Source organism: Salvelinus namaycush, chromosome 3, assembly GCF_016432855.1.
Source record: "Salvelinus namaycush isolate Seneca chromosome 3, SaNama_1.0, whole genome shotgun sequence".
NCBI lineage: Eukaryota > Metazoa > Chordata > Actinopteri > Salmoniformes > Salmonidae > Salvelinus > Salvelinus namaycush.
Genome location: NC_052309.1, coordinates 11,269,411 through 11,285,934, shown reverse-complemented (window position 1 = coordinate 11,285,934; position 16,524 = coordinate 11,269,411). Strand labels below are relative to the sequence as shown.

The window sequence follows — 16,524 nt, the reverse complement described above, 5'->3', positions numbered from 1 at the left end:
ATGACTTGGCATAAAAACATAAAACCAGAATCAAAAGCTCAATATACCAGCGTTTTGATGTCAGCATTCTATCAACAAAAAAATGCATCACGATAAACCCAGAATGAGTTCCAGTATGCTGCCACAGAAAGACTGGGAACGGGAGTGTATTGATAGAATTTGCACTTCTGCTTTGATGGCAGGTTTGAACCCTGTGATCCAAACGATAATTGCAGGGTTAGTGAATTTAATTCAAGACAATGTTTTGAGAGTGGAATATAATTAATAATTAATAGGGCCATAGAGAAAATCACTACCGATAGTTTCAATGGCCAAGATAAGACTAAGGAACGTAGCGAAAAAACGTCAAAGCGTAAGGGGATAGCTCCCTGTTTTAGATGTGGGACTATCGGGCATTGGGAAAATGAGTGTAGGGTGATACTGGAACCTACTGCATTAGCAGGAAATGCCGCTATACAGGAGTTTGCATCTTTTTCAAAAGAGCAACAACTAATCATTTTGAATGGTTACAAGAATGAACTCACTGAGAATCCTCAGTTTTATGCTCAGTTAAGACGAAACATAAAATGATAAAATTGTGTAAGACATTGTGTGTGAAACAATTCCTCCTCTAGGGACAACATGAATGGGAGTTATTCAGAGAGGACCATGACTACAGTATGTCTACCTAGTATGACATGTTCAATGAAACTGATCAATCAGAGTAGCTAAATCAGTCCATACGGGTGGTGTCCATGGTCAAATACAGCATCACTTGTGTCCTCGGTATCCCAGGCAACGGCTCTGTCATCTGGATAGCTGGAGTGAAGATGAAGAGGACAGTCAACACTGTCTGGTTTGTAAACCTGGCTGTAGCAGACCTCCTCTGCTGTGTCTCCATACCTTTCTCATTGGTTGAAATCATACTGAACCAACACTGGCCATTCGGAGGGTATGTGTAAGATTCTCCCCTCTGCCATGTATCTCAATATGTTCTCCAGCGTCTTCACCCTGGTTCTCATCAGCCTGGACCGCTTTGTCCTCATCATCCTGCCTATCTGGGCTCAGAACCACCGGAGCATCGCCCTGGCCTGGTTGCTGTGTGGTCTGGCCTGGGTACTGGCCTTGCTCCTCAGCCTCCCCACCATGATTCATAATGGGACCATCGATGTACCATACCCAATTACCATACCATACCTTGGTGAAAACAACATTAGGGGCCTCTTTTTGGCCATCAAAGCCACCCATGTCCCCAGGCTTGTCCTCGGCTTCCTCGTTCCCCTGTTGGTCATCGCTGTCTGCTACCTGCTCATCGGCAGGAGGGTGAGCAGCGCTCACTTCAATCCTCAGAGGACCTTCTGGCTCATTCTGGGCGTGGTGGCAGCGTTCTTTGTGTGCTGGCTGCCGTATCATACCATAGGTATGGTGATTGGGTATGGCAGGTTTGCCTCGGCAGGTGAAGCCTGGAATTGGTACCCCCTGGCCATCTCTCTGGCATACGTCAACAGCTGCCTCAACCCTGTCCCGTATGTGTTCATTGGCCAGGACTTCAAGTATAGGGTCAGGGTCTCTCTCCATAAAGTGTTTGAGAATGTCTTCAGCGAGGATGTCACAACACACTCATCTGTGGCTCAGGTCTAAGTCAGAAATGTCTTGGGTCGTATTCATAAACAGCATGTTTAACATTATACTCCCCTTCGTATTTATTTGGACACTTATGAGGGAAAAATTGATGATAACCTCTAAGTTTATGTACCTATACAAAGTATTGAAGAACCTCTAATGGTTTTATAAGCTTGTTGTATTGGAACATTTGTGTGTGCGTGTGTGTGTGTGTGTGTGTGTGTGTGTGTGTGTGTGTGTGTGTGTGTGTGTGTGTGTGTGTGTGTGTGTGTGTGTGTGTGTGTGTGTGTGTGTGTGTCATCATGAATGCATCGTGAATAATTATGAGTGACAAAGTTGCAGAGGAAAAAATATTATACCCCCAAGACATGCTAACCTCTCAACATTACAATAACAGGGAAGTCATTTTTCGGTGGGGGGGATATGATATTTACCCAATAGGGTTGTACCTGGAACCAAAAAGGGTGCTCCTATAGGGATAGCCGAAGAACCTTTTTAGAACCCTTTTTTTCTAGGAGTGTACCCTTAATTTCTATTGGGCACGAAATAATCTGAAACACAACCAAAACAGCAAATGCATCCAACACATTTGTAGAGTCGCAAGCTTGATGTTGTCAATGCGTGCTAGGAATATGGGACCAAATACTAAACTTTTGACTACTTTAATACACATATAAGTGAATTTGTCCCAATACCTTCGGTCACCTAAAATGGGAGGACTATGTACAAAAGTCTTGTTATTTCTAAACTGTTCATCCGATATGGATGAAAATACCATCCAATTAAAGCTGATAGTATGCACATTGACCTCGGTCATTGTATCATTTCAAATACAAAGTGCTGGAGTATAGAGCCAAAACCACAACAAATGTGTCACTGTCCCAATGCTTTTGGAGCTTACTGTATATGATACTGTACATGTGCTTATGGCACATACTGTTAAAAATTACCTGTGATTTGACAGTAAGTTACCGGCTACAGTAAAAATACAGAACCAACTTACATCCTATTTTTAACAGCTGAACTGTGTTTTTACAGTTGAATTAAGGTGTCATTGTTGTAAAATGACAATATGCTGCTGTATTCTGATTACAGTACACTCTTGTACATTATAATATTTACTATAACTCAGGTATGTTTTTGTAATTTTACAGGATAAGTGTAACATTTTGTAACATGATTTACTGTTAGCACACTTCGGACTGAATCTCACCTGGGCTTTGAACTCACAAACTCTTTGTTGCCAGTGACCTGAATTTCCTGCTATGCCACCAGGTATGTGGTTATGATAGAGATAGTTAAAAAACTATAACCAATAGAGGGTTCTGTCATATGTCCTTATGGGGGAACGCTGTTTGGTGATAGAGATTGGCAATAGAATAATTGGCATTTGCTAAAAGTTTCCCCGAATCAACTCAATAATTCAGATTATCTGACAACACCAACATACAAATAGCAATGCTCAGGGACACTTGACGTACAGTGTGCATAAATCCTCTGGGGATTTGAACTTGCAACCTTTTGGTTGGAAATGCATTAATGTTTCAGCAGGGCCACCCGGTACATATATATATTTTTTTACATTTTAGTCATTTAGCAGACGCTCTTATCCAGAGCGACTTACAGTAGAGTGCATACATTTTTATTACATATATTTTTTTTTTAATTTTTAATTTTTAATTTTATTTTTATTTTTACATTTTACATATTACATATTACATATTACATTTTACATACTGAGACAAGGATATCCCTACCGGCCAAACCCTCCCTAACCCGGACGACGCTATGCCAATTGTGCGTCGCCCCACGTGTAACAGTACTCTTCTTGCGTTGTGTACAATCAATTCTCGACACGAACTCCAACGTGTAGCACCAGTCATGGAGATTTATTCTGATAGGAACAGCACAAAATTGCACGTCATGCAATGCACGGCTCACCATCCAACTCTGCACTCACGCACGCTGGTTTGGTGCTTGTTCACTGGGCCATGTAGTTACCAAAATAATACAATTACAATATACAATATAATATCTTTAACAATGTACCTGATAGGAACAGCACAAAATTGCACGTCATGCAATGCACGGCTCACCATCCAACTCTGCACTCACGCACTGTACAAAATATATGACCCCCCCCCACCAGACACAGTAAGTTGCTAGCTAGTACTGGCGGGAATTCTTTACAACCAAAATGCACAACCAATATTCTCCAAAAAACACTGCATCTTATGTGTGATGTTCGAATAACATTTACAAACAAATTTATATAAATTGTACACTTAAATCATCACTTGGGAGTATAAAAATCACTTTTGATGTACAGTGCTTTGCAACCAACAACTTACCGCTGGTTTGGTGCTTGTTCACTGGGACGATTCTAACTGAAACATCCTCCCTCGTAAGCAAGCTACGCAAACCAGCCAATAAGATGCCATGTTGAGTAGGTGACGGCAAGACAAAACTAAAACCAAAAACCCATTGGCTTAACAATAAAGTGGCAAGGGGAATCACCAATATAACCCTGTTACACTCCCCCCTACTGAATTCCACTTGCAAAGAAAAATAATAAAAATACAAAACGGCACTGTGCAAACATACCAGATACAGAGACACTCAACATATGTACAGAATAATGTAGAGAAAAAAATTAGATATATTTTTAGACTACCTAATAGAGAAACTAAAAGGTAAAGCTGTGTATATCAAGGATGCAGACCCTGCTTTAAATCAGTCACTAAATATTCCAGTCATTAGACTATTCTCCTTGAGAATTAGAGTGAAAAGCGGTTGATCAATCCCCTTAGCCCTCATAGGTAAACATGCCTGTTACATGTTAAGTACACTCAGTGACTTTAAAACATCCAAGTAATAAAATAAACTACCATAAGAGAGTTGATCATATCCGTCACATTACCATCCTGCAACCTCTAATCATGGTCACAATGATGTAAAAGCAAAACAAATAAAAGATGTCAATACCGTTGACCCTCTATTCACATATTGAACCTTCAAGAGCTAACTGTCTGCTGATTCATAATCTCAATCAGTCTTGACACTGGTTTAAATAGTCTTCCTGCCCTTGACCTAATACGACCCCGACTACCTTCAACTGCATAAGGGGTAACAGTGTTTTGTACTGTTGCAATAGTGGGTCTGTCAACACAGTCCGTCTGTAACTGATCAGGTAAGGAATGGTCCGAGTTTGGTAGGTCAGTACGGATATCGTAAGTAGACTGGTCAATTAGCTCACTCACTACACTGTTACGGTCTCGGTCAGATTCTTGAAGACTCTCTGATCGAGGCAGACCTTCCAGCTGCAGTATATCTTCCACAGAATCCAAAGGTGGAACATCCTGAGCATCCAAGGATCGCACATCACCCTCCAGGCTTGTGTCACCTGTTCCTTCAGAAGGCAATTCTGACACCCACACTCTTGTTCTGTACTCAGCATCATCATCCACTGCAGTGTCCATGGCAGCTGAGACCATAAGGCTGTCATTCATGCCCTCAGACTCTGTTAATCCAGACATGTCTGTTCCCTCATCAACGGCAGCATGGGGAAGAGGAAGAAAGTTGACTGGCATTATCAGGTTGCGATGTACCGTCTTCTCCCGTCCAGTGGAGCTGTTCTGAATCTTAAAAGTGTGACTGTCAGCATTCAACCCAGTGACAAGGTAGACAGTATCCTCCCAACGGTCAGCAAGCTTCCGCTTTCCCCGCTCCCCCTTGTTAGCCAGCAACACTCGATCCCCAATCTCCACTGGTGCTCCTCTGACTCTTCTGTCATAAAGGTCAGCATGCCTCTTCAACTGCTTCGCTGCAGATGCCTGTGCTGCATTCATGGCTTCTTTCAGATCTCTCCTCAAAGATTTAACAAACTGGTCATAGTCAACAACTTCTGGGTTCTCTATGACAGAGCCAAAGACTATGTCAACAGGCAGTCTTGGCGTCCTCCCAAACATTAGCAGGAAAGGGGCAAAGCCTGTGGTCTCGTGGATTGTACAATTGTACGCAAACGTGAGGGACTTCAGCGCCTGAGGCCATCTGTGCTTTGCTCTCGTTGGCAGGGCCCGGATCATGTTTCCCAACGTCCTATTCATCCTTTCGCAGGACCCGTTCCCCATCGGATGGTACGGCGTGGTGTGAGACTTCTGAACACCTGCAACACTCAACAGTTCGGCTATTAAAGCGCTCTCAAAGTTGGCTCCCTGGTCTGAGTGTATACGGCGAGGCATCCCGTAGACACAGAAATAGTTGTTCCACAACTGATGAGCTACTGACTTAGCAGACTGGTTCGGACACAAGAAGGCATGAGCCAATTTGGTAAAGTGGTCAGTAACAACGAGCACATCCAAGGACTTGTTTGAAGAATCTTCTGCAGACCAGAAGTCTATGCACACTAGTTCAAGAGGCTCAGTTGTTATTATGCTCTCAAGAGGAGCTCTTGCTTCCGGTTCAGGAGTCTTGCTCACGACGCATCTCCTGCAGCACTTCACATATGCTTTTACCTCCCTCTCCAGGCCATGCCAGAAGAACCTCTGTCTTGTCAGGTAGACTGTTCTCTGTTGGCCCTGGTGACCAGCTTCATCATGGACACCCTTCAACACCATTGCTTTCATGGAGGCTGGAACTACATACAAATACGTTTTCCTCTTTGTAACCACATTCTTTGAAACACGATACAGTACACCCATCTTCATGGTCAACTTGTCCCAACTTCTGAGAAGACACAAAACCTCAACACTCTCATGGGCACGCTCTCTCCGGGATGGTCTTCTCCCCCTCTCCACAAAGAAGATCACTCTGCTGATCACGTTGTCATCACGCTGCTTACTCATCAGTAGGTCGTGTGGCAGAACATCGACATCGGTCTGCTCTGATGGCATAACAGCTTGTGGAAGCTGTGGCAACAGCAGTGCATGTGTGCCCACTTCATCCCCCCAGCCCCTGTGTGAATGAAGAACAGCTGCAACTTCATGTCTTGATAAAGCACCAGATGGGGGGTCAACAGTAGCCTGACAGCTAATGACCACTTCGTTGGAGTCAGAGGCTTTGTCAAAGGGGTGGCTGGACCAGCGAAACACATCTTGCACTCTGTCTGTGCGCACAGCGTCGGCTTCAGCTAGTAAGGTCTCGTACGGGACCCTTGTCAGGCGATGGAGTGCACTGGGTCGTACGAAGGGCTCTCTGCTCAAAGCATCTGCAACAACATTTATTTTTCCAGGGATGTACTTGATGTCAAACTCGTACGGTGCCAGCTTGGCGACCCATCTCTGTTCACAAGCATCAAGCTTTGCTTTGGTCAGAATGTATGTCAAGGGATTATTATCCGTCCATACCGTGAAGTGCTGCCCCCGTAGCCAGTGGTGGAACTTGTCACAGATAGCCCATTTCATGGCAAAGAACTCGAGCCTGTGCGCAGGATACCTCGACTGCGCATAACTGAGGGACTTGCTCGCGAAGGCTATAGGTCTCGCTGTAGCTCCCTGTTCCTGCACCTGGGACAGCACAGCACCTAAGCCATTGCTGGATGCATCCACCGAGAGTAGAAAGGGTTTTTCGAAGTTGGGGTGGGCCAACAAAACCTGGTCCAGTAAGGCTTGCTTCAGCTGGAATAAGGCCTGTCTGCATTCTGTTGTCCAGTCGGCAGCCGTCAACTTCCTGACAGGTGAGCGTTGCTTCTTTTTCCAGCGTGGAGCCTTGTGTCCAGTAGTCAACCCAAAGAGAGGCTTTGCAATGGTCGAGCAACCTTCAATGAACTGTTGATAATACACCACCATCCCAAGGAATGACCTCAACTTCTTCTGAGATGGAATGTCAGTGCCATCTTCCATCAGATCAGCTTCTGTTACTCCTGTAATGGCCTTCACCTTCTCAGGGTCTGTAGCTACACCATCCGCGCTAATGATATGCCCCAGAAACTTCACAGACCTCTGCAGAAAGTTACACTTTTTTGGCGCCAACTTCAGGTTGTGAGCCTTGAGACGCTCAAAAACCATTTCCAGGCGCTGTATAGCCAGATCTTCAGTGGGCGCATAGACCAAGACATCGTCAAGGTAACACAGCAGGCTAAGAAAGTTCTGATCCCCAAAGATGTTTAGCATCATCCTCATAAAGGTTGCAGGACTATTACATAACCCCTGTGGCATACGATTGTATTCGTACAATCCAAATGGCGACGTAAAAGCTGTGAATCTCCGGTCATCCTCATGCACTTCCACATTGTAGTAGCCAGAGGTAAGGTCCATTGTCGAGAAAAAGGCATTTCCACCTAAAGCAGCCAGTGCGTCAGCCTGGTGAGGGAGTGGGTGGGCGTCTTTGATGGTGCGAGCATTGAGCAAACGAAAATCAGTACAGAGTCTCAGGTCTCCAGACTTCTTCCATACAAGGACAAGGGGAGAGGCGAACTCACTACTAGACTTCCTTATGATTTCACGTTCTTCCATCTCATTCAATGCTTGTTTGAGCTTCTCATAATGATTTGGTGAAAGGCGTCGGTAGGGCATCCGAAAGGGTTTCTCATCACTCAGTTGAATGCGGTGAAGACATCCGGAAGCTTTTCCACAATCCAACTTGTGCCTGGAAAAAATAGACTGGTACTCAGCTATGAGCTGGATGAGTTTCTTCTTACCAGCAGGAGACGCTTGACAGGAGTTGACATCAATATCAGTCAAACCTAAGTCACGTAAGACCTCAGGATCGCTTGAACTGTCAGGTCCGTCAGTATCGTGAAGTTGGCTGGAACCGTCATCAGTCAGTGTCAAGTCATCTTGGCAGTCAGTGAGTATATCAGCCGTTCTCTGCACTTGCTGCTGCAAAGCTGCTGATGAATCATCATTCACACACGAACAGTCAAAGTCCTCTAGAGCCATGCAAGGAAAGACATCGGCTAGAGTGGCGTTTCGTCTCAAAGTCACTGTCTTCTGAGAAGGGTTTATCACTCTAACAGGGAGCCACCCATCCCCCCGCAATAGAGCTACTGTCCTCCCTACCAGTATTGACCTTGGTGTTGACCTTGAACTGCTGGGCTCAATGAGAACAGCACTGCCCGCTGATAGATTCTGAGTGTTTCGTAGTCTGCCCCAGACTAAGTGCTCCTGCATAGGCTCTAGAGTCACAGCCCCTTTTAGTCTCACAGTTCCAACTTTGTCAGGTACTTCACCGTCTCTCCATCTCTCCACATTAGCCATCATATTGATTAGCTTGCTCTCCTCACCCCCGTCACACACAGGAGTATAAACCCTCTTCCAGAGATCTCCATCCGTCTTCAGGTGGCGAATCAAGTGCTTTAGGAGATTGCTGCCCAAGATGAGGTCATCACTCTGGCCTTCAACCACCAGTGTAGGCACGGCAACTCTACATCCGTACACCTCCATCTCCAGCTCACATACTCCCAAAGGCCTCGTCTTCAACCCACCACAACCAACCAAGACTACCTCTGTAGGACTCAATGATGGACTTTTCAACACTCCTGCACGCAACAGTTCAGGTAAGACCCTAGAGCTCAAGGTACAAGCCATGGATCCACTGTCAAGCATAGCTCTCACTTCCACTTCTCCTCCTATTAACACCTTGGCATAAAATAAATCATCATGTGCAGAAAGCCTCTGTGTGTTCTGCATTATGATACTCTTCTCAGTCTCCATTTCGTCACAAACACTTTTATATACAGACTCCAAATCAACAGCTCTCACCGATGGGGACTCTACAAAAGGCCCAACACTCTCCCCTTCTACATGCAGGCCTACTAGTTTTCCCGGAAGCTGAGCAGTGGTTACTGTAGGGACTCCACCAGCTGTGCTCAGAGCTGCGGCCTTGGGGCACTGAGAGCGTGCGTGGCCAGCTACATGACAAAGAAAGCAGAGGTGATTGGCCCTGCAGTGAAAGTAAGTATCATGTCCAGCATCCCCGCACACGTTACATGGCCCATTAGACTTCACTTTGCTCCTATTCCCTTTTTGGAACCTATGGTCAGACTGTTGTGGTCTCTGCTCCAGCACACGCTCCAGCATTGCAAGGATACGTTCCATCGGCTCAGCTGAGCCCTGAATAGTCTGGGCTGGGTAAGGCAACGTATTGGGTACTTCCATGATGGGCCTCACAGCAGGCATGGTGATCGGCATGACAGCACCAACTTCCTGCTTCATTGTTGTGATGGCTGGGATCACCTTAGATAAGTGAGAGTACCTCTGCTCCCTCCTGTATTCATCCAGCCTCTCATGAACATCTGCAGCAGTCCACTGCTGTAATGGCTTGCACTTAAAGATAAGGGACAGTTCAGCGTTAGGGCAGTGTCTGATGAACATGACTGTGAGCTCACGAGATGGGTCTTCAACACTTTTTTTCTGTCTCTTTAGACAATCTTCAGCAACCTCCATAGCCCTGTTCAGTCTGAGCCAATATTCAAATGGTTGTTCATCAGTCAGAGGTAATGTGGCATAAAAGTCAGCGAGGGGCATGCTTGAAAAAGCAGTGTCACTAAAATGTTGTTTCAGTATGTCAAAGATGGGACTCGGGCCTTTAGATAAATCAACGGAGGGATTGCTGCGTATGCCCACTTTAACAACATCGCGGGCCCTTCCCATAAGCCTACCCATAACCTCAACAGCTTGGTCCATCACAGATACGCCCCTCTTACGCATGTAAACCATGACCATATCCTCCCACTCATGCACTGTGCACTTTTCAGAGCCATCCCCCCGAAAGTACACTGGTTCCCTGATATCAGACTTCAATACCAGGTTCAGGCCTGACACATCCAAACCCCTAGAGCTGCATGCATTCCCCATAACATTGTCCCCAACATGTCCAACAATTGCCTTTGACTCCAAACAGGAGGCAATGTTCTCCCCAATGGAATGACCAATCTGCTGTACTATGTCTGCTATGAAATCCATGGAGACCTCCCCACTCCCTGTATTTGGCAAAACTCTGTCATACACATCCTTGGGCGTTTCCATGGGTACACTATCATCAAAACTCCCAAAACCCTCCAGTTTAGGCATAGGTGTAGAAGCAACTGGAATTTTGCCTGAACCCCTACCAACAGATGGTGACAGATTAAATGACAGGAAACCCCTACCTCTCCCAACACCTTCCATTTTAACAATGGGAAATCAACACACTAATAAAAATGTAACTAGCAAAAAAAATGCATATATATATTTCTTTCTTTAACCTCACGTCAAAATCTAACCTATATCTAGTACACAGGTAAAACTCACCCTACTCATATCAGATATACATTAGAATTTCAAATAAACAAGTAACACAAAAGTTATATAGTTTATCTGTGAAGTGTCTCAGCCAGAGAAATCATCAATTTCGATAATAAAACGTTGGCGGCGCCCTCTTGTGGCGAAATGCGATATCGCACTATACTGCACCAGCAACGTCTTATCTGGTTCTTCAACGGCAACCACGGCGAAGTTCTGAGATGGAAATCCAGCGAAGGATGATCCGATCCAGAAGAACGGTCACGGCACCACTGTAACAGTACTCTTCTTGCGTTGTGTACAATCAATTCTCGACACGAACTCCAACGTGTAGCACCAGTCATGGAGATTTATTCTGATAGGAACAGCACAAAATTGCACGTCATGCAATGCACGGCTCACCATCCAACTCTGCACTCACGCACGCTGGTTTGGTGCTTGTTCACTGGGCCATGTAGTTACCAAAATAATACAATTACAATATACAATATAATATCTTTAACAATGTACCTGATAGGAACAGCACAAAATTGCACGTCATGCAATGCACGGCTCACCATCCAACTCTGCACTCACGCACTGTACAAAATATATGACCCCCCCCCACCAGACACAGTAAGTTGCTAGCTAGTACTGGCGGGAATTCTTTACAACCAAAATGCACAACCAATATTCTCCAAAAAACACTGCATCTTATGTGTGATGTTCGAATAACATTTACAAACAAATTTATATAAATTGTACACTTAAATCATCACTTGGGAGTATAAAAATCACTTTTGATGTACAGTGCTTTGCAACCAACAACTTACCGCTGGTTTGGTGCTTGTTCACTGGGACGATTCTAACTGAAACATCCTCCCTCGTAAGCAAGCTACGCAAACCAGCCAATAAGATGCCATGTTGAGTAGGTGACGGCAAGACAAAACTAAAACCAAAAACCCATTGGCTTAACAATAAAGTGGCAAGGGGAATCACCAATATAACCCTGTTACACACGGACCTCCCGGTTGCGGCCGGCTGCGACAGAGCCTGGGCGCAAACCCAGCCCAGCCTGGGCGCGAACCCAGAGACTCTGGTGGCGCAGCTAGCACTGCGATGCAGTGCCCTAGACCACTGCGCCACCCGGGAGACATATATATTTTTTACCAAGAACCGACATCCACATACTCTCAAAAATAAAAGTATGGGTAGAGTACAGTGTTGTACCCTGTACAACTTCCAGCGCACGTTTACTGTGAACACTGAGGCTGTACCCGCTTCAAGTTAGTTTTAACAGTGGCCAAGTAGGCTACTGTGGCTATTTAATCATAATGTTGTTTGATGCAAGAAACCACTTTAAAATTATTCCCATACCATTATTACAGAGAAATCAGAGAAATCATGCTACCCTCTGCCTATTGGCTACTTAGCTTATTCAAACCTGTCTCAAAATACAACACTGTCCCTTTAAGACAAATAAAAAGCTCTTTACCTGACTTGTTTTACAAAGATGTTTAGAAATGTACACATTTTGTGCTCTTGTAGGAAGCAATCACTCCCCTATTGCTGACTACAAATTATCTATAACTGGGGTAATAACTCACTAAATAAGGATATATACAAAATGTGCACACGTGGCTACATGAAGCTCTCACTTTGATCTCAAAACAAGCGCAGCTACTCACGACCGCTCATGCTGTAAACACAGTCCAGTTCAAAGTAAATGGAACAGATGGCAATGGTCTATTTGCATATAGGCCTACCGCAGCTTGTTTATTGTTTATGCCGCACAGGTCTGTGTAGAGTACGGGCTGAGTAGTGCACGTCAATGCAATAGAATCTTACTCCTATGCGTTCTGCCTACAATAAAATCTCTTGCATAGTTTGTTTTGTTTCAGTATGTTGCATTGAAAGTGGCTGATATTGTGTTGATTTGATTACAATTTCCACAGTAAAGGGAAACGTTGATAGTGTTAACAGGGAAAACTCTAGAACAGTGATCACCAACCTTTTCTGAGTCAAAATGCAAGCCAAGATCAACTGCTCAGATTGTTTTGGAACATGACATAAAAAACTTAAGCCTATGCAACATTAACCAATTAAAAACAGTACTGTAGCAATGAGGTCTGTGCAGTAAGGTATAGGCCCAATACATTATCACTGCTAGTTGGCTTTGCTTGAAATGCCCTGCCAATGCATTGTTGTTCGGGCCTGTTTTGTGTGCTGTTTGTTCTATACAAGACCAAGATAATGTTGATTAGAAAGTATTTACTTAAGCATCACTCGGTAGCATGCATACAGCTCCATTCAGTGCATAGTAAGTAATGCCTAATTTGGCTCACTAGTACTATATAGCATCACACTCAGATACAGATAACAGCAGCGCCATCTATTGGCTTGGCGACATCTCATAACATCTTCCTTTACACAACAAATGAAGATAACTGCTCCTCGACTCATAAACAGGAGAACTGGGGTTAGTCCCTTGCCAATGAAAACATTACACTGTTAACAAAAATATATAACTGTGTTCTTATTCAAGTACCTTCAATAAGCATCAACTTTAAAGTCAATAAGCAGACTACCCTCTTCCCTCTTACCAAAAAAAAAGACCAACAATTTGAACCTTTAAGATTAAACAACATAGTCTCTGGAGTATCTCACAGGCGGCCTGATATTTGCCCTGGTTCTGGTGTGTCAGAGTTATATTTTCAGGCATGGGGCTGCTTCCATATCAGCTGCCTGTTGTTCACCACCTGCTTGGAACAGGTTCGTTCCATGGTCCCCAGTCATCCTCATCCGTGTTTGTTTGTTGGTCGTTTGGGGGGATCCTGCGTTGTTCAGTCACTGCACAAATGTATTTTCTGCTGTATTTTTACCATTTGCTAGTAGAGAACAATTGTTTGTCCTTGGATGATGTTGGGCATGTCACAGGCATGTGTGTCATAGTGTAGTTTTGCGGTCAGCCCTTTTGCTTGTTTTCTTGGAATTACATTTTGTACCACTTGGGGTTGAGCAATTTTTTCATGGTGGGTAGGATCGTGCGTGTGCGCCTGGACATGAGTCGCTGTACCGGAGAACTGTTAAGTCCCTCTGTTGGAGTATTATGCCATGCCAACACTGCTTTCCATGGGTCTTCACCATCCATCGCAGCCTTTTTTAGGAGCTTTTGGCAATTTTCACTGCTGATTCCGCTTTGCCATTGCTTTGGCTGTGATACGGTGATGACGTCACATGTTTAAAGTACCCCTCATCAGCACATTTTTGAAAGTCCATTCCGGAGGGGGGGGGGGGGGGGGGGGGGGGGGGCATTATCAGAAACAACAGTGTGGGCAACACCATGTCCGCTGAACTACCTTTTGCAGCATTCAACGATGGTGTCTGATGTGGTGTCTTTCAGCTCGTCAAGCTCCCAGTAGTCCGAGTAATAATCGACCATGATGAGGTAGTTGCTTTTGTTGACTGTGAGTAAGTCCATCCTGATCTTGGACCATGGGAGGGGAGGGATTTGGTGGGGGATGAGGGTCTCCTTTTGTTGTCTCTTCTGGATGGAGTTACAGGTGACACATTTGCTGATAAAGATATTTACGTCCTCCGTAATCCTTGGCCAGAAAACAGCATCACGTGCCTTTCTGAGACTGGCCTCTATGCCTGAGTGGCTAGAGTGTATTTTGTATAGAAAGTCACCACGTTACATGTCAGGGATGAAAACATTTTCTGTGGTGAGCTCCTCTTTGTACGTTCATAAATCTTTCAGTGCGTGACTCACAGCCTGTTTGGGTCCAGGCCAGCCGTTGTTGATTTGTGGGTACAGAGCCTGAAACAGTGGGTCCTGGGAACAGTGTGCTTTGATTGACTCCGTTGTCTTAGCTGAGATGTTGACATCACTGGTGTGATCCACCTGTTCCAGGTCAGTTGTGGCTAGACCCATAGCGTAGACCGTGGCTGGTGTTTGCATTTGTCTGTGCTCTCTGATTGATTGAGCTGTTCTGGACAGGAAGTCAGCTACATGTAGTTACATTTACATTTACATTTAAGTCATTTAGCAGACGCTCTTATCCAGAGCGACTTACAAATTGGTGCATTCAACTTATGATATCCAGTGGAACAATAGTTCTTTGCCTTGTTTGTATTACACGTGGAGTTGGTATCTTTGTAGCCTTAGCAACATTCTCTGCAGTCGCTTGGGTGCTGTGAGTAAGGATTTCTTGAAGATCGTCTCAAGCGGTTTGTGGTCGCTGTGTATTGTGATTAACTCGCTGCCATGCAGATACTGGTCAAACTTGTCACATGCAAAAACAATGAAAAGATATTCTTTCTCAATCTGTGCATTTCTTTGTTCTGTCTGAGTCAATGTTCTGGAGGCAAATATAAGCAGGTTGTCCTTTCTATAGAAGGGCTGCACCCAAACCTGTCTCACTGGCATCACACTGCAGTGTGACTTCGTCATTCAGGTCGTAGTATTTGAGCACTGGGTGTTGTGTAACTAACTGTTTGATAGTCTCAACTGCTGTGTCATGCTGTGGTAGCCATGTCCAGTCAACGTCCTTGTCAGTCAGTCTTCTGAGCGGCTCACACACATCAGATAGGCAGGGCATGAATTTTGCAAGATAGTTCACAAACCCCAACAGCCGCTGTAGTGACTTGACGTCAGTTGATGTACCCATGTTCTGAATGGCTGTTATTTTCTCTGGGTCAGGGTGAAGGCCCTCTGTGGTGTGAAGTTGACCCATGTATGTCACACTAGGTAGCTTTAACCGTAGTTTATTTTTGTTCAGCTTCAGGTTGACATCTCTTGCTCCCTGCAGGAGAGCTGTAAGGTTTCTGTCATGATCTGCCATCGCCTTTTTCGTGTGTGTCCCCACATCCATAGAGTAGAATGTCATCTGCGATCACACTCACTCCTTTTAAGTCGGTAGTGCTTCACATTGTCTGTGCTGGTATTCTTCAGCTGCTGGCTTAATTCCAAATGGCATTCTCAGCCATCTATATCTTTGGCATCGGGTACTGAGAATACCTTTGCGTTGGATATCTCTGGTAGAATCTCTTCTATTGTGGGCATCTGGAAGTGCCATCTCAGTAAGGCTTTTTTGAGTGCACTGGGGTCCATGCATATTTGTAGCTTATCAGGTTTTGCAATGACAACTTTGTTACTGATCCACGGTGTAGGCTCTGTGGCCTTTGTGATCCTTTTCTTCAGTGGAATAGGTATCCGTTTTGGTAGCTGCTGCATAGGCCAGGGCTGCATTGTCTACTTCGAGGTGTAGCTCTCCAGGAAGGCAGCCAAGCCCATCCAACACGTCCTTGTACTTGGAGATGATCTCCTCAGTTGTCATGATGACCTCAGTGGATGTGGTGCTTGGGGTGTCGACGTGATGTAACACATGGCTGTGGTTCACATGTAGTAGGCTGAGTCTTTCACGTGTCAGCTGACAGCAGAGGAATCTGGGGTGTCTCCATGACCTGAAATTTGATATGAAATATTTGTCCATCATGATCTGCTTTGAGATTGCATTCTCCTGTTGGCTTTATCAGTGTGCCGTCATATAGCTTGAGTAGAGCTTCGCTGGGTAGGAGAACTGGATTGCCATCTTGCATGACTTGCTGTAGGTCCCCATAGCTTATGACATTCACTGTTGATCCTGTGTCTAGTTGACATTTAATTGTATAGCTGGGGTCATATGTCAATGGCTCATCACTGAGTGGAGCTAGCTTAATG

General features: G+C 44.8%; 1 pseudogene; it reads left to right on the top strand.

Moving 5' to 3' along the window:
- The first annotated feature begins 677 nt into the window (after window positions 1-677).
- Window positions 678-1,620, top strand: LOC120044789 (annotated as a pseudogene).
- Window positions 1,621-16,524: the final 14,904 nt, after the last annotated feature.